The sequence below is a fragment of the Lepisosteus oculatus genome, chromosome 12 (genome assembly GCF_040954835.1).
Source record: "Lepisosteus oculatus isolate fLepOcu1 chromosome 12, fLepOcu1.hap2, whole genome shotgun sequence".
NCBI lineage: Eukaryota > Metazoa > Chordata > Actinopteri > Semionotiformes > Lepisosteidae > Lepisosteus > Lepisosteus oculatus.
The window spans coordinates 19,942,375-19,966,863 of record NC_090707.1 but is presented as its reverse complement, the minus strand read 5'-3'; the positions used below and the strand labels follow the sequence as shown (position 1 = coordinate 19,966,863).

The 24,489-nt window shown below is 35.8% G+C and overlaps 1 protein-coding gene and 1 non-coding gene across 5 annotated transcripts in view; both read left to right on the top strand.

The window, feature by feature from the left end:
• Positions 1–733: 733 nt before the first annotated feature.
• gulp1a (GULP PTB domain containing engulfment adaptor 1a) overlaps positions 734–24,489 on the top strand; it is a 199,755-nt gene continuing 175,999 nt past the window's right edge. For 3 of the 4 annotated variants that reach the window (XM_015358846.2, XM_015358852.2, XM_015358853.2), the window contains exon 1: positions 734–860. The gene's annotated coding sequence lies outside the window, so the exon portion shown is untranslated. The remainder of the gene's footprint in view (positions 861–24,489) is intronic. The other variant, XM_006636473.3, reaches the window with a different exon arrangement.
• LOC138242119 (U6 spliceosomal RNA) lies at positions 20,380–20,482 on the top strand. Its single transcript, XR_011191374.1, has one exon. It is a non-coding gene; the product is annotated as a U6 spliceosomal RNA (small nuclear RNA).

The window sequence follows — 24,489 nt, the reverse complement described above, 5'->3', positions numbered from 1 at the left end:
GGAACTGAACTTTTAAGTCTTTAACAGAGAATACTATTAGGAGACCTGATAAAAGTGTTCAGAATCTTCAGGCATTGACTAAAGTCAGCCCGGAATGATTTAGTCACAATGAACAAGTGGAAACTATGACAGTGTATTTACAGTACAACTGATCATAAGAGGTACTTTTTATACAAATGATTGCAAGAGTCGGCAACAAGCTAGACAGCCGTGCTGTTGAAGTCGATACACTGGCAGTCATCAAGATACAGTATATAGGATGAGATACTCAGATTAATTACCTACTAAGTACTTAACAGCATAGACGGGTTGACAGGCCTCCTCTCGTTTATAAGTTTTCTTATATTCCTAAGCTACAGTTTGACAGCCACGGTATTTTATAAAATGCACATTCTTGAAATACAAATTACTGATAGAAGAAAGGTTTATCGCCAAACGGAATTACCAGCTTTCACCATAATAATTTATTTTATTATAATAAATAATGAAACACTTATGTTTGTATTGCTATAGCAGTAACAGTTCCATTAGAAATTATCAGAAAGTCTATTTGAAATAGACGAATTGCGTTCTGGGTCTAAAGGTAATTTTGTAATTTGAAATCCTCTGTTTTCCAATCCCCTTTTAATTGTATGTGTTCCCTCACTACTGCTGGGTTTTGGGGGTGTTCTGCGCCTTTAAAAGTGCATCTGGTTGAGTATTCCAGCAGAATAGCTGCGCTGAACGGTGTAGGTTGACGTCATTAAACTTTTCGAGCAGCTGTGGAGAGATAAGGGGGAATGCTGGAGTGCTGGGAAGCGAGAGCTAACAGAAGTGAAGCGGTTTACAAGACTGAGCTAGGCAACTGTGTTTTTGTCTGGGTAAGTACGCCGTGGTTTCTTCCAGTCGTCTGTTTACAAAAGAATAGCGAAGTGTCGGTCTCAGGCATTTCACTTGTAGGAGTCTGTAGATAAGCGCTATTTACAAACTAAAATCTTGCTACTGTACTGTTTTGGCATGAAAGAAGCAGGGATACTGTAATAAAAGTATATTTTAATCATTAATCAAACTACTGGGAAGTAATTTTATTCTTAGTTTTACATCGATGTTAAATCCATGCCTTTTATGATGCATTCGTTTCACATTCTCAAGTAAGCAAAATATCTGAGTCTTCTTTTTTTCCACTGTTGTTTGGATGCTTTCCGGTAATATTTACTTAAGTCACTAATGATTAAAAGGGGGAGAAAAGTTATTTGTTGTAATGGAAGTATAAGCGAGATTTTGTTTTCATTAGCACCATTTACAAGCTCGGCAGCAAGTGTTTAGTGAAGTTATGCATCTTGTGCGGTCATTCCCGTTAATTAAAAACGTGCTTACTTTTAGTGATGCAGCATTTCATCAGTCAGAGACTGGATGTTTGGCTACAAACATATATACAGTATAATGCTTTTTTTTACCTAATTCGTGGGTTTACTTCCCAAGGATTACTGCACGGTTCCGAAGTGCAGTAAAATGTATTTCTATGAGTGGATAATTAAGAGGTGCAATCATGCACTGATTTTGTACTGCAGATTTTATGCATTAAGTTAATTTTTTAATATGTATAATTATCAGGTAGGCAGATGTTGGGGGAGAGGTGTCCCTGATAATACAAAATAACTAAATGTCGTCATTATTGGGAAATAAGAGAAGGAATGTTCACTGAGTTACATGATTATGCTTAACGTAGTTAACCTTTTAAACTGATATTTAAACAGAGCTGCTAAAAGTAAGAGGGAAGTTCTCATTTGAAGACCTTTTCTTACAGGTGCATTAATTCGGACTTAATTATGTATTTAGCATAATTTATTGTCAGCCTGTCGTTTGATCGTAGGCGGACACAATTGTCCATGAATTTATTTTATGTGGAACAAAGAATATTTGTTTTTTTATGATTTTTAATGTTGAATACTGCTTAAAACTAACAGTTGACACCTTTTCCAGCGAATGCCACATGATGGTGTTTGTTTGCATTTAAGTGTAATTTCTCACGCTGTCATATTTTCAAAGTTAAGCTTCTAGTGCTCTTTGTAACGTAAAACAGTCTTGTTTTCCCGTTTTCATATACGATAACACTATTGTTTTGGATTCATTCAAGTTTTATTTTTGAAGGGGAACGCAGTTATAAGGCAATTGAATCGATTTATGCTTTTCTTGTTTTTTAATTGATTCTCAAGGTTGGAGCTTTGGTTATGGAGATACTTTTAAAGGGAAGTACAACACAGAAAAATAAATACATGTAAAATTAAAACGTGCAATTAACATCTCGCAAGTCATTTTCTCTACTTTTTTTCCTTTAAAATAAAATGGCTATAAGTGCTTCAGATACCAGTTTCTAATACTGGTTTTTCACGTCCTTTTTGCTAAAACAACAGTTTAAAATGCAGCAAGTGTGAGCATTTTTGCATGCTGTTTTCTCTTGCTGGTTTATTGCATCAATGAATACATACACAGATTACTTCTGAAGGACTTGAGTGTACATATTTCTTTGCTTTGAAAAAGGGAGTAACATGAGTTGCATCGGGGGGGAGGGAGAGTAATAACTATTAAATCCTATGCAGGTGCTGTATGCTTGTGCAGTCTTACTGAAGAAACATTGATTGGGATGTAAAATATGTTTTGTAGTTTAATCCGATTTCATTACAAGGAATGTGTGGATTTTCCCAAAATACTGCATAGAACAGTGATCACCTTTTTAAGTATTAGCTGAAGTAATTCGATCGGTTTTATTACCTGGCAAATCTTGCTAAACATTTTAATTGAAAAATACTGTTTTACATCATTGGAGTGTCACTTCTAGATATTGATGCTAACACAAAAATGCAGATAAGCATGTTTTCATGGTCTGTGTTGAACACTAATTTGCTGCTGTGCAGGCTGCATTTATGGCTCCATATGTGAGGCATACATGAGTTACAAATAAATCATGAAATTGCAAAAAGCTTGAAGTATTCATCTTTATACTGTACTGTATATAGGTTAATATGATGAGTTGAAATACAGTTGATTTTTAATGTTTAGTTCAGTTCACCAGCAGTTAGGGCATATGGAATCAACTGTTTGTGAAGACTTATATAATTACATTGGAGCCTATGTATATTGTCAATCATTAATAACCACTGTCCTCCAGGTCTTCCTGTTTCCTCCCACAGTCCAAAGACATACTCAAAGGTTAATTGGGAAAATTAGCCCTGGTATAAGTGTGTATGTGTTTGTATCTGTGTGTGCCCAGCAATGGACTGGTGTCTTGTCCTGCGTATATCCTGCCTTGTGCCCACTGCTTGTTGGATTATGCTTTGGCTCCCTTGCGACCCTGTATTGGATAAAACGGTAAGAAAACAGTATGATAGAGGAAACTGGCCTCTTTCAGTTTGGTTTAAAGTTTGGTGCTCTTCTATTTTATTCTTCTTAAACAACTTCTAATTGGTTATCAAATAATGATGTACAGAAAAGGGAGGGAATGACACTTCATAAAACTTTCTAACTCATGTTGCGATTTATTGGTTAAATTCCGACTGGTCTTTTAAACTCTCCTAAGTGAGATATATTCTGAAACTCAGCATGTGGCATATGGTTCATGCTAATTTCCAACCTTACCCTTCTATTTAAGAACCAAACTTATTGAAAAATAGCTTGACTAAGTATTGAATATGCCAAATCAAGAAAGAGCTGTGTTGGAATGAAAACCATAGGATAAAAAGTACTCCAGAACAAGTGTAGGGAAACTCTGCTTTTGCTCATCATCTTTTACAGTCTGGCACAAGATTCATGCTTCTTTCTAACCTTGCCCTTGTATTTAGGAACTGAAACTATTGGGAAAAATAGCTCACTTAAGAATTGAATGATTTAAATTAAATCTGCTAAATTGAAAACCATAAGGCAAAAAAGAATATGGGGAAGCAGTACTAGAACTAGTATGGGGAAACTCAGGTTTTGCTCATCCTTCGCAAACTTGATAATGGGAAAAAAATGTCTGACCAACACACATTTGTCTCAGTGGGCATGGAGCTGTTTAAAAAAAACCCTTCCTGATCCTTCTTCTTTTTTCTCCACAGCAAAGGTTTCCAATCAGATACTGTACCTACTGAGACCATTTTGTGTTGTGGTGTATCTTATAACTTAAACATCTAGTAAGCTTTTTCTCACGATTTCTAGTTGATTGTCACCTATCATAATAAGAGCTTACTCTGCAGAACTTTCCATCGCAGTATGTACTGTACAGTATCTCTCAATCCTGAAGAACTATTAAAGTAGGCAAATAATGTAACATTTTCCTGCATAACTGCAAGCCATCACAGAATACTCTCATGCACTTTGGCTCATGTGAGAACTTTCCACATAATAGGGTGACTGGTCTGTGATGTTAGACAAGTGAAAACAACCATGCAAGTGTGTTTCATGATTAGTGGCTCACGTATGTGGAGCATGCATGCTCCATGGATTGTTTTTACCCAAGGACTCTGTGGTCTCTTACAGTTGTTGATGTATTGGGTTTGTAGATCTGCGACAATGTTAACCACTGATAGGTCCATTGAAATTAGGAGCAAACAGCATTTCTTTCCAATGGTTAGGGTTTATACTATGCATCTTTCCACTGTGGAGCATTGTAGTGGATTTTTTTTTAAATTTATATTTCACAATTTTGCCAGTGTACAATTGAATGAATGTCCTATACATAATCATATCCAAAGATTTTTTTTTCCACTCAAGCTACCAAAAACTAAGGATTTAGTGTCCATACATTTTGTTAGATAACACATAGGATTTGCATTAGTCTATATCATGAACAACACTTACTGCCTGTCATTGGGTGATATTACTAATCATTCTGCTAATGTAATTTTAACACTGTTTTGAAAGAGAATATTTAGAGTATTTAATGTGAGGTAACTATAATGCACAGCAATACTTTGTCTTCACATAGTTATAGGTGCACCTAGAATAGCTTGGTCCAGCATATGAAAATACACATTGTGCATTCAGTTGTTGTGAGATTAAAAATACATATCCAGACCAAAAGGGAATACTACAAGAATCGATTTCTCGTACTTTTTAGAAGTTAAACAATATTCCGTGTTCATGAAAAAAATAAGTATTGCAATAAATACTGTGAAAATTTTAAAATGTAAGTGGGCCAAAAATCTTGCATATGTTTTGAACAAATAACTATTTCATCCACCTCTGAAGTTGCTGGTCTGATCCGGGTGACACGTGGTAGCCATTATACACCAGCAGCCCTACTATACAGCAAATCAGTAGAAGGGTAGACTGGGGTGACATATTTTTTTTTAAGCCCAAAGTGGAATTTAACCAGGACACTGTGCTTGATACACCTTCTCTTAACAAATGGTGCCATGGGATCTTTAATGACCGAACAGTCATACAGTATGTCTATAAACTATAGTAAAAACATAAGTTTTTGAAGTACCAGTGTTCCTGAAAATTTAGTTTGGCCTTAGGAAGTTTTGAAACTGGGTCATACAGGGTACTTGGTCTATCAGTGTTATAAGTGGAAACATTGTGGGTGTATAGCCTGTGGCTCATAACTGGTTCCATGATCACTTCATATCATTGCTGTTTCTTCTTTTTCATGATTAGGTCTAATGTTAGGTGCACCTAGAACAGCTTGGTCCAGCATATGAAAATACACATTGTGCATTCAGTTGTTGTGAGAGTAAAAATACATATCCAGACCAAAAGGGAATACTACAAGAATCATTTTCTGGTACTTTTAAGAAGTTAAACAATATTCTGTGTTCATGAAACAAATTTAAGTATTGAAATAAATACTGTGAAAAATTGAAAATGTAAGTGGGCCAAAAATCTTGCATATGTTTTGAACAAATAACTATAATTGGTATAAGTTCAAGACAAACTGTTATACTCGGCATGTGATGCAGATGTGTCCATCTGAACAACTGTTAATTCTTTAGAAACTTATTTGTATAAACCCTTAAGATGAATCATTTGTATTTTTCATACTCTGTATTTCCAAGTGAGGATAGGCTTTCATGTGTTGTAATTAAGAAATCTGTTAAATTGTGGTGGCAGTGCAAGGAAATATGCCTCTGACTGCTCAGTTTAAGTATGGGAAGTCAGGTGCTGATTAGACTGCATTCCAGCATTAATACAAATCTATCTTCTCTGTAGGTTAAAAGAACCTAAATATTGCCTTCTAATTCCATAAGTATGAGTTGTAAATTATTCATGTGCTTGATTTGCCAATTTGTATTGTTAAATATTAATTTGTTGTGCATGGTATTTCTTTTTACCACTGACTTTAACATAATTTTTCTTTTGCATGTTATTTCCAATTTCACCTTGCCCTTGCATTAAGCCTTCTTATTGGGTGTACATTTTGTAGTACACTATGAACATAAGCTAAAGTTTTTGTTTCTCCATTTTATCTTTACCAGCCTACCAAATAACCTGGAGCAATCTGAATTGTAGCAGACGGTAACAGATCTCTGTACAGTACTTCTCTAAAACTCTGCAGATAAAACAGGAATCTTGAGTTATGATGGAAATTGTTACTCAGTATTGCTACTGCTTAGATATTGCACTTGTTTGATACTGTAAGTACACTAACCAAACTGTTCTGTTATACATTTTGATGTTGTGAATATTTTTTTAATGAATGCAGAATTCTGGAGTTCCGTAGTATGGTTTTATGAAAAAATTCTCATTAATTAGTCTGGTATGTACTGACAAATGAGGTCTGTGATTATGAAAGGTATCCTGTTTTGCCATGAGAATATTTCAAAGTAGAAAACAAAGGAGATGGAAAAAAGTTATTCACTGCTGCATTCCAGCAAAGCGATCTGAATAAATTGAGTATGAAATTATATTTGAATGGCAATGAGGCAGCTGGTTATGTAACTGTGACCTCATTTAAACTAGTACAAAACAGGATTGTTTAAAAAATCAAAGGTGGGCAGTATGTTCTGGCCAACCAACCATTAAATATTTTTTAAGCTATCACTTTACCTCTTAGTCCTTTACATGGTGAAACTGCATTTAAAACAATTAAGACAGTTTTTATTAGTTTATTTGATACTTCTGGTGTGAGTGGAGATGACTTAGTCATGAATTAAGTACCATCTGGGAAAAGATATCATAGTGTACGGGCTAGCTCCACCAGACTCTGTAAAGGCTTCTTCCCGCTGGCTGTCAGGCTCCTCAACACCTTGGAATCTACTTTGCGCTATGTGTATTCTGTCTACAAAATCTATGTCAGCGTCCTGTTTGTATTTGCACCGTGGACCAGGAGGAACGATATTTCGTTCCACTGTATACTTGCATATGGCTGGAATGACAAATAAACGTGAACTTGAAAATATGAACTAGCTGAAAGGTACTAGATTTCATCCATTGCAGTACACTACTGTATTGAACAGCAACCCCACCGTATGTCAGGTATAGATCCATGGAATGAATAGTAATTTAATAACTGAATATATTGCACACTTGTTATTCAATATATTCACAATTTATTGAATCCACGTTTCTGCATCAAATGTTACTTCATTAGGATCTAAAAATATTCAGCACAGCAGGCTTTTTTCAGATTATCATTGAATGTATTTTAAAACGTTGAATTTATACTTTTTTTGAGTACATGCCTTTGATATGCATGTTTGAGAAAGACGTAGTTTTATTAAATGTGTCATGACACTTTTTCCATAATTAACCTAGAGAGTAAGCAGAGTTCATTGGAGAATGTAGCCCAGATATGTGCCAAGAAAAACATGTACAGTATCTGGGCATAGAGACTGAGACTGTATCAGAGACCAAGTCAGATATCAAAGAGGTATGACAAATGAAGTATACACAGTAGCTGCTAAAGTACAAAAATTCTGAATGCACAAAATACAATAAATGTCTTTTAAAGACCAAAAACAGTATTGGAATAACTTCATATGAATTATGTGTCACTTTGAATGAAGCAATGCAGAAAATATTAATAACTGATATCTTAGTTCTGAATAAGGATTATCTGTAGTACAGAAACAATAATGAATTGATATTTCCCTGTGAAACTAGTCCTAATAAAATACCAGTACCTGTTTGTTGAATTACAAGAGATAAAATCTGCAAAGAACATTATCCTTGAGAAGGGTAATGAGCTGTATTAGGTAAAACAGGACAATCTGAACTCCAGCTTCTCAAAGTGATTGCCTAGCTCCCGCAAAGGCTCATCTGTTAGGTTGTTGTGAGTATGATCCCAATTAAAATGCAGCACAGTTCCTTTAGATTAATGAATAGGACTTGGTTATCTGTTTTGTTTCTTAAAAGCAATAGTCTATCACTGTATTAGAGATATTTGAAAATAAATAGTTTGGGCTTATTGTGGCCTCCAGAAGAGTGGTCTCTATCTTTAAGACGCATAGGGACCGCTTGTTTTTCAAAATTCCAAGCGGGCTATTGTGTATTGTTTCCATTACAGGCCCACAATGCAGATAGGGTTGAATTGGCCATCTTCCTTATTACTGGAAATTATTTATATTATTTTTGTTTCCTTTTTTTTTACCCTAGACTAATTCCTGACTAGCTGAGAACTGAACGTTAATGTTCACACCAGTTGTAGCAAACCATGAGTTCATCATGGATGCAATATCAGTTCTTAGAAGCTCTCATGTATTTCATTGATTGCTTCAGCAGTTTGGCCATTTTGGCTAGTTCAATTGGGCTTTTTCAGTTTCTTCTTGACTGGTGAAACAGCTGATGAAGGATCAGCCTCTTTCATGCCTTTGCCATCTCTGATGCTTCACCAATCCAAATGTAAAAAAAGGACTAAGGGGATGAGAACAAATGAACAAATAAGGTAACTCGTGGTAGAGCTCTTGGTCTGGGTAACCATTGCATAGTAGTCATGTGGTATGTGGTATCTTAAATTTGTGTTCTCTTTGATTCTAGGAATTAACGCAGATTTACTCAGTTTACATTTTTTTTCTGATTACTGCATGCGTATGAAACATGCTTTTTCAGTCCTAGCTGCTGGGTTTATTCTGTCTAATTTCAGTCTTTACCGTCAGTATTACAGAGGAAAAACACTTCTTGAAGGACCAGATATTCCCAATTCCTCTACATCCTGTATCTACATACAGGGGGCAGAGCGGTGGCACTGTGTGAAATTTGCTGGTTCAAATCCCGTGGTGGGCAGAGGAATCCTACTCCATTGGGCCTCTGAGCAAGGCCCTTAACCCCGTCTGTGTGTCTTATGGAGAGCCAGCTGGGGTATGCAAAAAGCCAAATTCCCAATGCAAGAAATTGTATATGGCTAATAAAGTGATCTTATCTTATCTCAAAAAGTAGATAGGTTGTGGGTTAAATTCTAGCTTGTTCATGGTTACAGTTTACTTATATTTAGACATCTGTAAACCTTCATATCCGCGGCATAGTTTACATTTTTGTTTGCTTTGTTGATTACAGAAAAACATCAACAAAACCAAACTGTTTAAAATTAGAGCAACGATTAACATTAGATGCTGAAGAGGACGTGTATTTAGTCAAAAAAGGCACAATCTCGCCATGCTTTCAAAATAACATTTGAGATTCACTTAATGTAGAAAAGACTTAATAATTCTCTTCCTTCACGCTGCTCTTCTCTGTTCAAATAAGACTGCTCTGAAGGACTTTAAGTACTGATGTTTTTCATAGATCAAGATTTTGTTGGTAAATTGAAGTTGTAATGTACTTCCATTCAGCTCAGACTTCAGGGGTCACAGTACCTCATGCTTTCTCTGCAGTTTACTTCCCATAATTGATCCATCGTTTGTGGAGAATGTAAGAATTTATTGACTAATTTGAAGGCCTAACATACCAACTATCACCTCAATCTAAGTTATAGGATTCATGTTAATTTGGGTGCTAGGAAAAGGTTTTCATCTCTTTTGGTAGTACTGAAGTAATAACATACTGTATGGAGAATAAAATATGACAGTCATGCACCTGATAGGTGGTCAGCATAAAACCTCTTGCCCGATGTCACTGTCAGCAGATTTATCTTGTTCCCAATTGTTTTAGTTCATTACCAAAGCACCCAGAAAGAAATTTGATGTAACGGCTTAAATCATTTTGGCACAGTATATGGTTTCTGACTTTTAAACACAAATTGAAGGACATAAGACATGCCTCATAGTAGAAGATAAATCTCATTATATTAGTGGCCTTTAGGTGCAGCCATTATTTAGGGTAAATGTGAATTTATAACTCCTGGAGATCATCTGGTTCCTGGAGCCATTCCTTTCATCAGTTTTAATGGCCTATTGAAACCACATAAGGAGAGTGTGCTATCATTATATTTATGAATACCAAAATTGTTTTCTGAAAGTCTTTTTAGGAGTAAGCTTTGAGTTCTCCGCTTAAATAGTTGGTGTGACATTTGTCACAATACTCAATACTCAATGACAAAGTAAATGTAATTTTAATTTAATTTAACCTATCTGATGTTTTCTTCGCAATAAAAAGTAATCCAAATACATTTGTAATTGATTCAATAAGGTTTCAGATGAATTTGTAATAACCATACAGTGTAGTACTTTATAAAATATTGTGGTGTTTTGGAAAAACGAATTCTCATTATGTTAATCTATTACTATTGAAATGCTAAAACCAAAGGCCAAGGACCATTTGAAATTCTGAAATCTTGCACAAAAATAGATCTCGGCAGTATAGCTTTTGACTGTATTTACCAGACATTGACTCCAGACTTTGCAATCCTTATAGAATTCATGCAGTAAATGGCAATACATGTATTGGGAATCCTAAACATTTCTAGGTTTTTATCAGAAACAAATTCTGGCCAAAACTGAAAATTGTCTCAAAAGGTCAACCACCTTGTATTTGTTGGTCAACTAATTTGTTTCAAGGAAAAAATCTGGCTTGAGAGACAACAGAGCAGCTGTATATTGATGGTGGTTCTTTTTTATTATATTAAATAACCCATGTCTTGTTATGATCCAGTATACAGACAACCGGTAACTGATCTGTTGAAAATTACTTCATTGTTCAGTGGTTGTTTTGGAATACTATCCTCATGTCATCTTCCTAATGGGATCCTGTCTTATTATTTGCCTAAAAACAAAGCTGAGTAAACAACAAATTGCTGCTCCATTTTAATTGACAAATATACAGCAGAGTATGCAATATTTCTTTTATCTGTACTACTCCCCATCAAACCATGAACAATTTATGTATTCTAGACACACTGCACTAAAAGTGAAGGTGTTAATACAAATTCATGGTCATGCCTTTGGAGAACCTCTTACCACTCACTGGCATTTCTGTATATCACTGCCTGCTGTCAAACCCATTGATCAGTTTCATGGGTTACAACTCATCACTTATGTATAACTTATCAGGGAGGTGCGGGGAGCAATTAAGACTAAAGGAACCAAATGGTGAAATATGGTGTACTGATCAATAGGGTTCTTTAGCTTGCAAAACAGTGTCAGACAATTATGATTAATTCCTCTAACGTAAAGTCCCTGGTGAATAAGAACATTGTTCTGAGTGTGTAAATTAACACTAGTACTTGGTGTTACAATCTGATTATACAGTATTTCCGAAAAATATATTTTTTTGAATGGTTTTATGTTTTTGATTACCGACAGTGGAGAAAGTCTTCCACTTTAATGTGATGTTCTCAAACTATCATAGTGTAACATATTACAGTGTTATCTGTCATTTTTTAACCTAAATCCTTTGTTATCTAATAGAACTCAATATTTGTTTATGGGGCACATTGAAACTTTTTTTTGTTAATATGAAGCTGGAGATTTAAAGAGACCTTAAAAGTAGCCCATTGAGGACTGGATTTGAGCACCTGTGTTGTATAAACTATTCAAATCAAGGAATAGTGATGTAATGAAAAATATTTTAATTTGTAGTACATAATTAATAATTTACTTTAAAAAACATATCACTGCATACACAAAAGTATTCATACACTGAACATTCATTTTCTGCGTTCTTTGATTCAAGTGCATTTGACTGCGTTCATATTTTTGAGCTACCTGGAAGCTGCAGCTCCTTCCAAAGAGAATCTTCTGTATTTTGTTAGTACGTCTCAAGATAGTAGTTCTCATTTGATTTAAATAGCATCCTTATGCTTTCAGCCTTCTTCCAAGCATCATTTGTTATGTTTGTTTATTAAATTGGTAAAGCAATTTTTCATAATACTGTACATAGCAGATCAGGTAGAAAAATGGGGCTTCTATTGCAAAATGGTTATTGCTTGATATCTGGAAAGGATGCTGCACTACCGCGGTAGATGAAGTGGGTCCCATCCTGTATGAAAAGTGCTATATAAAATGCAATTATTTTACTGCATTTATAGAAACCTTTTATTCAGTTTTACAAAAAGTTTATCATCACTGAAGAGGCAAAGAAGACCCTATCCATAGTATAAATATCACCAGGCGTATATAGAAATATTGTAGATGTGTAATACCTGCTTTTTAAACCTCGTGTCCTTGAACTGATTCTCTGGAATGAATTAAGGGAAAATTTCTTGTGAATGAAATTTATTTGTATTAGTCCTTAGTTTCATGTTCTGCCAGATAGTGTTGATGCATTGCGTGACCTCTGTAAATAAGGGTTTTATCTGTAAGTGGTGAATTGTCTTTAAGATAATCCAAACTATTTACCAAACTAACTGCTTTTTTTCTTACTTCTGCTGAGCACCTACTGTATGTAAATGTAGCTATAATTATGTATTGATTTTGAATATGTATTTGATTATGCTTAACCGTAATTCTGCAATCATTGAGATACTTTTCTCTGTTCAGGCTCTTGTATTTGGGGGGGGGGGGGGAGCTTTGTTTTGTGGTTTTTATTGGTTAAACAAATAAACGTTTTTAATCAAATTGTAGTCTGACTGGAAATACTAATCTCTTCAGATTCATTTTTTCATCATAGGAACTAGCAGTGATTGATAGTCTCAAGGTGCTGTTTATTAGCTTGTGGATCTTTGTAATGAATCTTTGGTGTGGAATGATGCGCCTACTACAACATTCACTACAGAAGCTAGAGTAAGATATGTGCCCTTGAGTGATCTTTTGATTTTCTATCTAACACATTTGGCATTACTTTTATAAGGAATGCCTGCCAGCAAAAGACAAAAACCAAGATAACTATTATATTAAGCTGTGTTGCTTTGCCACTATTTTGACAACCTTTTATGTCACTTTCTATAACCTTATAAAAACCTTAAAAAAGTCCAAGTCCAAAAATGGAATTATATGCATTGTCCTAAAAACTTGATGTGGTGTGCATGATTAATCTTTTTTTTCTGCTTCATTAAGTGTAAGTGTCCCAAATGCAGTAAGTTGTAGAATGTTCCTTAAGGCCTTATGTTACGTCTCTCTGTTACGTCTTATGTTATGTGTTCTCTGTGTTTTTTTTCTGTTATGTCCACACAGCTGACCCTTGAATGTTCTCCCTTCCCCATTGGCCCACCATTACACCACACTTTCCATATAATGTCATCATCAATTAGCTCTCAGCCATTCAGAACTCATTTCACTCATTTCATGTTCACTATATAACATGGAGGCTTTCGGGAAGAAAAGGCCTTTCGTTTGACTTCGGTCCCATTTGGTTTTGGTTATCGCTTCGGCTTCATTTGTTGGTTTGTTTTGCTTTGTGTGTGTGTGTATTTTCGTATAGCTTCGGCTTTGTTGTTTTGTTGGTTTTTTGTTAGTTTCTTTGTACTTTCGTTTGTTTGTGTGTTCATCCTTGTTTTGCCATTCTTTTGCCCCAGTGTTACATGTTCAACTTTTGTGTTCTTTTGTACCCTGCTCCTGTGGATTACTCTTGTTTTCCCTTATTTGTGTTCCTGGTTCTGTTGTGTTTTTGTGTGAACTTTTGTATATAAGGTTAGTTTAGGTTGTTGGGTATACTTTACACACTTAGTTGACTTTGTATTAGTACACTAGTTTAGTACGGGTGAGTGCCATTTTTCTTGTATGGTTTTGGGTAGTCAGTGCAGGTTAGCTAGGGTGTTGAAGACGCCGAAGACCGTGTGTTTCGGGTTTTCTTTTGTAGTCAGATTAGCTTTCCCACACTGTCCTAGCCAGCTCCATTTTGTTTGTTATTTTCTTTTCTTTGGCACCACTCTAGTTTCTTACCCTTATCACGCTTCCTAGTCCCTCACCAAAACCCACCTGCTTCCAAAAGAATTATACTAAATGTTACACCCCTATACCCCTAGACACTTGGGGTTGTAACAACTTATGATAATAAAAATCAGTCAAAAAGCTACAATTTTCCATGTGAAAGTTGAATCATCATTGTTTGATCTTGCTTTGCAGCATGTAGTCCCTGCACCTTTGCAAAAGGCAGTTCAGCTGGGAAGTAGATGGCAATCAATCCTTGCTCACTAGTGTATTAATATACAGTATGTGTCAGTCGAGACATTTCAGTTTTGGCATTTGCCAAGCTAAAATTCCAATACCATTCCCATTGCTGCTGCCAGTGTAGCAACCCTTCCTTGTCCACATGGCCAGGTTATCATCTTGTAAACCAAGATGATTAAAACTACACCTATCAATAAATATTCTGTATTTATCACCAAGCACAGTATTCCTACTGTTTGTACTTACTAAATCAGAAACTAATTGATTGAATAGGTACTTTTACTTTCAGTACTTTTTGTAGAGCTAAAAGAACTACATCATTCACACAGTTTGACTGTTTTGGGGAGAAAAGTCATTTTTGAAAAATGTGTAATCTAATTGACTTAAAGAAACCCACACAATAAATTTGGTACATATATTTGTCCATCTTATTAAGGTATTGACTGAGTATTTTACTTGACAGTGTGTTCTGGCTGTAGAAGATGTACTAGAACAACTTTGATTCTGGTGAGATTTGCTTTCTGGATATAATCAGTCTTTACAGTGATTTATATGAAATGATAAATCTTTAAAACTCAGAAGAACAGTTGAGCATTAAATATTTAATTGGGGATATTGTGTGTTAGTACTTGTTCTAAAACGTTAGTAGTTTAATAAAGGAAAAGCATGCAGTTTTTCTGAAGGAGGCTCTATCAATTTCCACTGTCATTCATTATATTAGTATACATTCTGAAAATAAGATACTTTAATAGGTTTTTATAGTATTCTTTTTATTAAAATATGAAGTTGTTTTCCTTGATGCATGTAAGAAAAAAAATCCTTGTATGTAAGAAAGAGATTTAAACCTTTACATTATTCCTCCTAAATTCCTTGGGATTTTTTTTCTCCAGATAAAATAACTGATAAAAATATACAATGTCTTAAAATTGTGTGATGAAGAGTGTGACTATAACTTAGCTTTCAGTCCAGGAAGCAATGAATGGTATGCTTAGCCCACCTGCTTAGTGCCTTGAGTATATCTCAAGAGTTTTCCTTGTTGCTGAGCCCTAGATCAGGTTAAGAAAGTCGGAATATCCTATGCAGTGGTCTACCAGTAGGAAGTCTGTCAGTAAGGTTTACCTGGACAATGGAATGGCCAAACTTTCTTTGGGAAAAGTATGGAAAGTTGGTATCGGTTATATACTATAAGCTAAACCTCTTCCTTTGGAGGGGGAGGTACAATTAGATGGATATTTCTGTAGAAGATGCACAAATAAGGTACCAGGAAGACCAGTTTATTCTTTAGAGCAGATTAGACTTAAACACTACTCTGGCCTTTTCATGCTCAAGACTCAAAGAAGCAAGACCCTGTGAGTGGGTTCCACCAAACTATAGCTATATTGTCTTAAATCTGGCTTATTTTGAGGGCTGAAACATAATGGGCATTCCTGAGAACTGAAAAGATTGTAAGCAAATGTATTATAATAAAAACATGACTTCTCAAAGTGCTTTACAGAGGACAAGAACAATAAAAAATACACAAGATATGAACACTGAAATTAAACAATCAGAGGAGATAGCAGATGGGGGGGGGGGGGGGGGCTAAATGCAGTAGGAGCAGAGGGTAAATAACAGTACTAGTTAGGCCCTTCTGAAGAAGAAGGCTTTGAGTTTAGATTTGAGTTTAGGGAGGGTGACTCTCTGAACACTTACATTAGACCTGGTCAGGATTCTGGCAGCTGCATTTTGGACATACCGGAGTTTGTTCAATGTGGATTTAAAAACTCCTGCGAGTAGAGCATTACAGTAGTTAATTTTGGAGGACACATTTGTGTCAATCAGCTTTTCACCAACAATTAGGGATAACATAGGACATAGTATGGTGATATTTCTGAGGTGAGAGAATGATGTTTTGACAATATGTTGCACATGTGGGTTGAATGTCAAGCCTGAATCAAATATCACCCCCAAGTTTTTCAATTTAGACTGAAGTTCAAGTACAGTGCCATCCACAGATACTGTAGGGTTGCAGCATTGGCTTTACTACTGTGAGAATTACTGGTCAGCAGTCACTTAGCCCCCCTACAATGGTGCAGGAGAACCAGACCACTCTCATTTGATAGTGCTGCATTTGTGCCAGTTTCACAGTGCTGTGAAAAGCGAATGTTTTCACTAACATCTAATGCACCACATATGCTACCTATTAATCATCTTTGGCTAGTGAAGATGCTTTGGGTAGTGTAAAAAATCACTCTACAGCACTGTGAAGTCGTTTTGTCACGTCCATGAGTTTCATATCATCAGTATGTGGTGTAGCCAGCAGCCATATCGCCCTGCAACTCACAACTGGCAACCCACTGAAGCTAAGCAAGCGTAAGCCTGATCAGTATGTGGATGGGAGACCTCCTGAACCTCCTTCAGCTTGGAATAAACCTTTACTTGTTCTTATCTTACTGTACTTATAAGATAAGATCACTTTATTAGCCATATACAATTTCTTGCATTAGGAATTCATCTTTTGGCATACCCCAGCTTGCTCTCAATGAGACACACAGACAGGGAGAGAAACTTGGGGTCAGAGCACAGGGTCAGCCATTGTACAGTGCTCCTGGAGCAGCTGGGGTTAAGGGCCTTGCTCAGGAGCCCAACAGAGTAGGATTCCTCTGCCGGCCGCAGGATTTGAACCAGCAACCTTCCAGAAATAGGCGCAGATCCTTAGCCACAGAGCCTCCGCTCCACCACCCCCTTTTTTTTTAAAGATAAGAAGTATTGACAAGTGTTTTACAGTTCTGTTGTGATGCTGCAGTGGACAGATCATATGTGGGCACTTGAATTAAGTGGGTCCCAACCAGCAGATACACCCCCTAACACAGACTGTACTCTCCTCTGAGAGTATTGTTGTTACATCTCCCCTCCTCGGAGAAGAATCTAGGACTTGGAAAACAGTCTAGGACTCGAGGTGATCAGTGTCCTACCAGGGAAGCCTCTGTATTTTCTTGCTCTTGCCAGTTTTTCTCAGGACATTGACACCTCAACTTTCTGCAGTTTCTAGCATCTGGAAGAACAATCTGTGTTGCAGTTTGAAGTGTACGTGAACTTCAGAAGTGCATCAGAACTTGGTCACATTTCAGGATTTCCAATGTTTTGAACCTGTGTTTTCTTTTCTGATTACATCAGACAGCTTTGTGACTAGTGACATGGATTTTTCAGTGTGTAAGTGGATGGGTACTGAGTCTTTTGAAATGCAGCCAATTGAATTGCTGTGCTCAGATTTATGGAACTCAGTTGTGGGATCTGGTAAACAGGTATGATACAGGAAGTCAGTTCTTTGTTCCTCCCATATCCAGTTAACAACTGAACACGCTTTGTGAGGCTTAAAGTGTCTAGCTATGAGCCTGAGATTGGAGAACTAGGCAAGAGAATGCAAAGGCAAGGATCACACTAAATAGTAAGATGTGTTTATTACTTTAATAAATGTTTAATATTAAAATATAATAACATCTAAAATACATAATCAAAATGAGAAGGATTGTTATTGATACTTTTTTAATGTCAACAGAATGCAAATTCGTAAAAATAAGTGTACAAGCTTACTCTTGGCAGGCAGATTTTGAAGGTTACTGACCCCTGTTTTAAGCCATTGAACCTCTGGATGCTTTGACTAGTCTCATACTGCTCCAAACGTGCCTGTATTTTTCCGCATGTCTGTCAGTGAATTTCAAAGTGTGCATAACGTATTCCCATAGCAATTTTCCATTGTGCTGTTTGGATATCCTCTTTTCTGTTTGCAGTACAGCTATTCTTGTTGTAGTCCAGAATTAGAAAGGAGTTTTCTTGGTTTTTGTTTTTTCTAATCAAAGCAGTCCATCCCTTTTTTCAAGTCCTGCATGATGGGCTATCAATTGTTACCAAACAGTTTTTTTTCAGGTAGATTCTTTGACCAGTCAGTTGGAGAAAATGGTACATTTTCTCTGCACATTTTCCTCCATTGGAAGGAATGCACCCGAATTATGAACTGATCTGTGTCTGAAGAAGTCTGGAATGTGCCTGTTGCCAGAATGAAATATTTCACATTTTTATGCTTATTTCTGCAATTCACAAATTAATAATTGTGTTGTTGTTGTTGTTTCTACTTATCTGGCAGCAATTATCAGGCACTGTGCAGGAAGAGTTCTACTATTATTTTAACTGAATAAAAGGGGAGGGATTCTATGGATTGGATAGTTTACTTACCCTGGAAAAGGCTCAAGATGGAAACAAAAGCAACATGTAAGCACTCATCATCATACATAATGTAAGAAGGATAACAAGAGAAGGCTATTTGGCACATCTAATTTTTTTGCTAGTAGCTAATTGATATGAGGATTTCATCCAATCATTTTTTGAAAGAAGTCAGAGTGTGAAATTTGACAACATGGCTGAGTAGTTTGTTCCAGACTGTCACTGATTTGATTAATTGCTCAATTAACTGTTTTGTACTTATTTTAATTTTCTCTTTGGAGCTACAGTTTATACAATTTTCTGAAACATTCAATAAAGGTGGTTATGTTTTGAGTGGCTTACATGGAAAGAAAAAAATAGTGTTTCTTCCTCAGCTCACAGAACACAGCATGTTCAATTAAATTGTATTGCCTCAGATCTGTATGTATTCTATTCTATGATCCTTTTTTTAGGATATATTTGGATAACTTATTATTTTAGAAGGAGTTTTTAAGTTTGCAATTTGTTCAATAGTAATTAGTTAGATTAGTACAGTAGCATGGATACTTATTCCATGAACTCTGATATGGTTGATTATTAAGCATTATGCTCAGAAGGGCTTATGATCATTTAAATTACCTTGTACTCTCATGTTGACATGATTTTTTTTTAATGAAAAATAATAGCAACACTTACGTAAACAGGATGCTCATTTAATTGATAACCCTGTCATTACAGTTTTGCAGCATATTACAGTACTTATTTAATCTTTTTTTCTCTTTAGTTTAGTCTAATTAGGACTGTCATTTCACACTGAATGAGTTACTGTGCTCAGAAAGATATCTAAACATCCAGAGTTGGACAGAAGCTTCTCATGTTGGGTGGAATGATCTGGGATCTCAATGCATTAAGTCCTTGTATGATTCCTGTGAATTATACAATGAATAAGGGCTTAATTTTTATTTTCATTGACTACACTACATTCATTTCTACACTGTTATCCCCAGGAAAGGCGACATAACTGAAACCAAGATGTTAGGGAAATCTGGATAAGAAAGACTTTTAGCCATTGCAATAGCTCATCTTACTTTCTTTACAATGAAAGTCCCTCTACAGGTATGTTTCATGGTCTTTTTTAATTATTTTAATTTAATGTCTTTTGAGATTTAAGTATTAAACGTAAGATTCTTAGTTCTCAGTAAAATTTCCAAGTTTCAAAGTGATTTATATAATTATAGTACTGGAAATTACAGAAACAGAGAAAAAGCACAATAATGCAAGGTATACATTAGAAATTGATAGCTGTTGGATAAAATGAAATGATTCTTAATACAGAAATGTAACTGATTAAGACGCCCCATCAGAAAGTGCCATGCTACTTCAAGGCCTACATAAATATAGATAGTGTAGATATTATATATCATATTATGTATTTTCCAAATATGCAGTGAACATTATGGCTCCGTTAAAAGGAAATAATAATAATATGATTAATATTGTCATCGGGTGATGAGGAAATGGCGCACCCGAGTAATGCAGACGCGGCAGAGCAGGCTGGGAGTTGTAGCTGGGGGGATGGTCCGTGAGGCCGCAGAGTGACCAGTAGGCCATCCTGCTATGTAAATAGATCTAAATCGTATGTGAGTAACCAACACCCTAGTGTTAACTTCTGGTATTGTCCCTTGTCCTGTAACCACCCTAAACCTGCATACAGTACATGCTCCATCCACAGCCCTTGTGAGTTTAGTTCGGGTGGATAGCTGCATCAGCATGTGTAGGCTGCAAAGGAACAAGTAATGGGTTTATTCCGTGCATTCCATCCTCGCTTAGGCAGCACATATACTAAAGTTGGAACAATACAGAGAAGAATAGCTTGGCCCCTGTGCAAGGTTTATTCCATGCTGAAAAAAAGAAAAAAGAAAACGGCTCCACGGCCGAAACGTTGTGTTTTCTTTCTTTCTTTTTTTCAGCATGGAATAAACCTATTACTTGTTCCTTGTGCGTTTAGCCCTTGTTGAGTTGAGCTTGTCTCTGTTGCCTAAAACTGGTGGACGGAGATTTAATAAAAGGTGTTTGTGTCCTCACGTGAGTGTTGTCTTATTTTTCTGCATGAACTGTATTACTGCATTCAGAGGTGATTGTCTTTAATTAGAAAAATATATTATGAATATGATTAATTATAATACATCAAAGTTTTAGCTAATAAAAGCAGCTTATAGGAACATTAAAAAGTTAAGTTTGCAATTGGCATTTTTTGGCTTAATTAGTAGCTGATCGAGATTAAATGATCTCATCTCAGTCACTTAGTTGAGTGGCTCCTGTTAACAGATTGCAGTTCAGTTTCAGAATGTAAATACAGATTTATTCACACATTGGATGTATTGGATGTGAGACCCTCACAGGAGGGTTTGTGATCCTGCTACTGCTGACAATAGAAGAAAACACAAAAGTATCATATAGTGATATTCCAAAAGAGATGCAAAGTTCCTGAGGTTCTTTGAGTGATAGGTAAGAATCCAGTTGAGAGATTTTCAGTTCCCTTATTGCAAAAATGTTCAAAGTTTCAGTGTAACTGAGGTAATGGAACAAACAAAAAAGATTAAGCAAAGATATCTTAAGTAGTGTGTGTTTTCAACTACTGTCAGTACTGCTCCCAGGATGATGATATGGACTAATAATGTGTAGCCTCTGTTTTTTGTCATTATTGGTGCACACAATAGTCCTGTGGAAAAAGGAAGCTTCCTAATGAAGACACTTTTGACAATGTTGTAAACCAGCCTTTCACAACTGGCTCATGACTGTGCAGCGGCAGGCCTTCAGACATTAATGAGAGTGCCATGGAAGTTGTAAAAAAAAAAAAGGTGAATAAAATAAATAGTTGATTAGTAATTCTGTGAAATAACCAAAGCTATCATCTTGCAACACAGGTGTAGTCACATCAGATAGAAGACTGTTCATTAGGAAATTGTGTGTGTTGAGGAACGTAAACCAAGAAGAGAGAACACCTGAAAGTGGCTGTGCAACAGCTCCCTGTTTCACTCTTATCAATTTCTGCCTTTATAAATTGACTAATCACTTTGTGCTAAACTTGGATTTAAAACTAAAGTATTGAGTTTTAATGTGGGTGTGTGTGTGGGGAGGAGAGCGGTGTGCTTCAGTATATTCAATATTTTTGTTTATGTAGGCTTGTCTTGGGATGACATTGGTTGAGAAATACTGCTGTAGATGTTCAACAGTGTTTAGTGCAGCTCGTCTCAGTTGCTCTTTTCAAGGGACCCCTGAAGTCTCTTTGCACACTTCTTTTTGCAAAATGTTACATAGGATTTAGCCTTGAGCTAAACGCTGGTCAGCCTTCTGTTTGAGAAATGTTCTGTGCCAGAAATAGATAGATATACATTTCATTGTGTTCTTTGGCCTTGACAGGATTTAAAATAAGGTGGCATAACAGGCAATAATGGTACATCTTTAAGTTGCGGCACAAGGTAAATCTTGATGTTGGGATACCTCTGCCTTGTCCAGTTTCTCCGTTTCTACAACACGGGCATCTTTAAACCGCTTCCTTTATTGCTGCCATTCTATCACCTGACCTTTGGAAGGCAATGATGGTACATTTAATGTGTGCAAAATAGGGACAATGGCTGACATTGGAAGAGAACCTAATAACTATGTAAATGGAAGGGCAAGGTTACGAAAGCTCTTACATCACACATAGATGACCATGTCTGGAGTGCTAATCAATGGATTATTGTAAGAGGTGAATAAACTATAGAGTGATGAACCAGAAGCTTTGACTACCTGCCGGGGGTTAGTGTTTTGCTTTTGTACAGTTCTTTGAAAAAAATCTTGAAGAACAAACTAAACATGATGTGTATGCCTTGAAAGTTGGGTTTGCAATGATTTTGTAACAAAAATGTAGTATGTGCATAACATTAATCCACAATGAGTAATGGTGTGTAATCTGAAAAGGATATGTCTGAAATGTTTTTTAATTTATTTTAGTTATGATTTATAGAGAAGTTGTTGATAACATGGCATTGAATACAACATACATGTAACTGATTATATTTTCTTTAAGTGGGTATACATTATACATTTAAATGTGATTATTTAAAATTTAGGATTTTGATAATGCTTATTTACTGGTGATTAAACACCTCAGTGTAATAACATTTTTCTGATTAGTACATTAAAATTTTCCGCATATGATAAAAAAAAAGTTGTTGACTAGTTTTAACTGTGCGTTCCATTTGACATTCTGTCAAGGCCTGTACCTTCCATGCATCTTGTACACTGAAATAAGTTATTCATGCTGGCTTAAATCTGCCCATGTCAGTTTACTCAAAAAGTTAATTCCCATGAAAGTGCATTAAAATGATCTTTTCCTCATATGGTGCTGTTTCTACAAACTCACATTTCCTTGCCATGACCTCTTTATAAACCCTCATTCTGGATTGAGGGGATTGCTCTATATGTACACCATTAAAATCCTCAACCCTGGTTTATAAAACCATTAACATCATTCCAATTTTCTGTGTGCATGTGACAATACTGAATAATGTCTGTGGCAGGTCCATCTGACAATACTTAATTTCTCTGATCTTGAATCAGAAAAAAAATAACTTGTATAATATGAAATGCTGCATTGTTAATTCCCTCTTGAGTGACACAGAAAATGAAACAGAACATCTTCAAGATAAAGAACATCTAAAAATGGCTTAGATAATGCTTGTTTTAGGACCAATAGAGTGACCTGTGCAGTTATAAATATTAAGTTTTCTTGATTGTTAAATAATTACCCCCTTTTTCTGATTGGCTTGGCAGAATGTAATTGACTACTTGTACTTAACAGATAAAGTAATTTTTTTTTTCCCCCTCTTAGAAAACATAAAAAATTAGAGTGATCATTATTTAACTTTTTTATATGTCTGACATTAAGTTGCCATGGTCTGCTATTGTAAAGCATTTCTATTTATTATATTATTGAAAATGTTAGGGACTGGCATTCTGTCCGGATTATATCCCATGTTCTGACCATTGCTTACCGGGATAGGGTCCAGCTCCCCTTTGGCCCTGGATTTGATGGATATAATGGAAATTACACCTTTAAACCATGGCATGAAGCATGAAGCTGCAGCATGATGAATGGCGCAATGTCACAGCACTTTTAATTTTTTTGAATAAACATGCAGGAGTGCACTACTCTATGGGGGGGAAAAGATCTCAAATAGCAATATTTTAAATATAAGCGGTTTGAAAGAAAAAAAAAACAGGAACATTGATAAAGAGATGCCCACACACTCAGAAACTAATTTTATACCAAACTGTAAGTTGCATTGTAGCTAATACAAGTATGCACTATATTTACACCAGTATATTTAAATTGTTAATTTTGTAATGTGCCTTTGAGGTATTTTACAGTATTCTATTCTTGAAAAAATGAATGCAGAGTAATTTTAGTGATTGCTTGCCAAACAGTGGTATGTAATGGCACCTAGATAAGAACGATGTTAATCATTTCTATATTGTAGTTAACATACTGTTTGGATATCTTATGGCTTATGACAATCATGACTTTTGTTTCTTTAACTTGTGTGGCAGATTGGGAAATGTAGTCTTTTTATTCAGATATTCTATCTGGTGAGGTTATTTTGCATTTGAATACCAGTATTTTTTGTGCATTTGTGTGAATAGTAAAAATCAGTCTGTCTTCCATATCATAATTAGAAAGTCTTATTTATCCCCAAGGAGCAGTTTGTTAAAAAGAGGACAACTTGCACATTATCCGAGAATCATACCCAGGACTCCCATGTGGCAGGCTTGTTTACCATCATCACAACTCATCGTGAGATAATGGTTATTCCATTGAGAGGTTTAATTAAAAGTGCAAATACTGTAGGTTAAAAATTAGCAATTGATTACTAGTTTTTTTTGT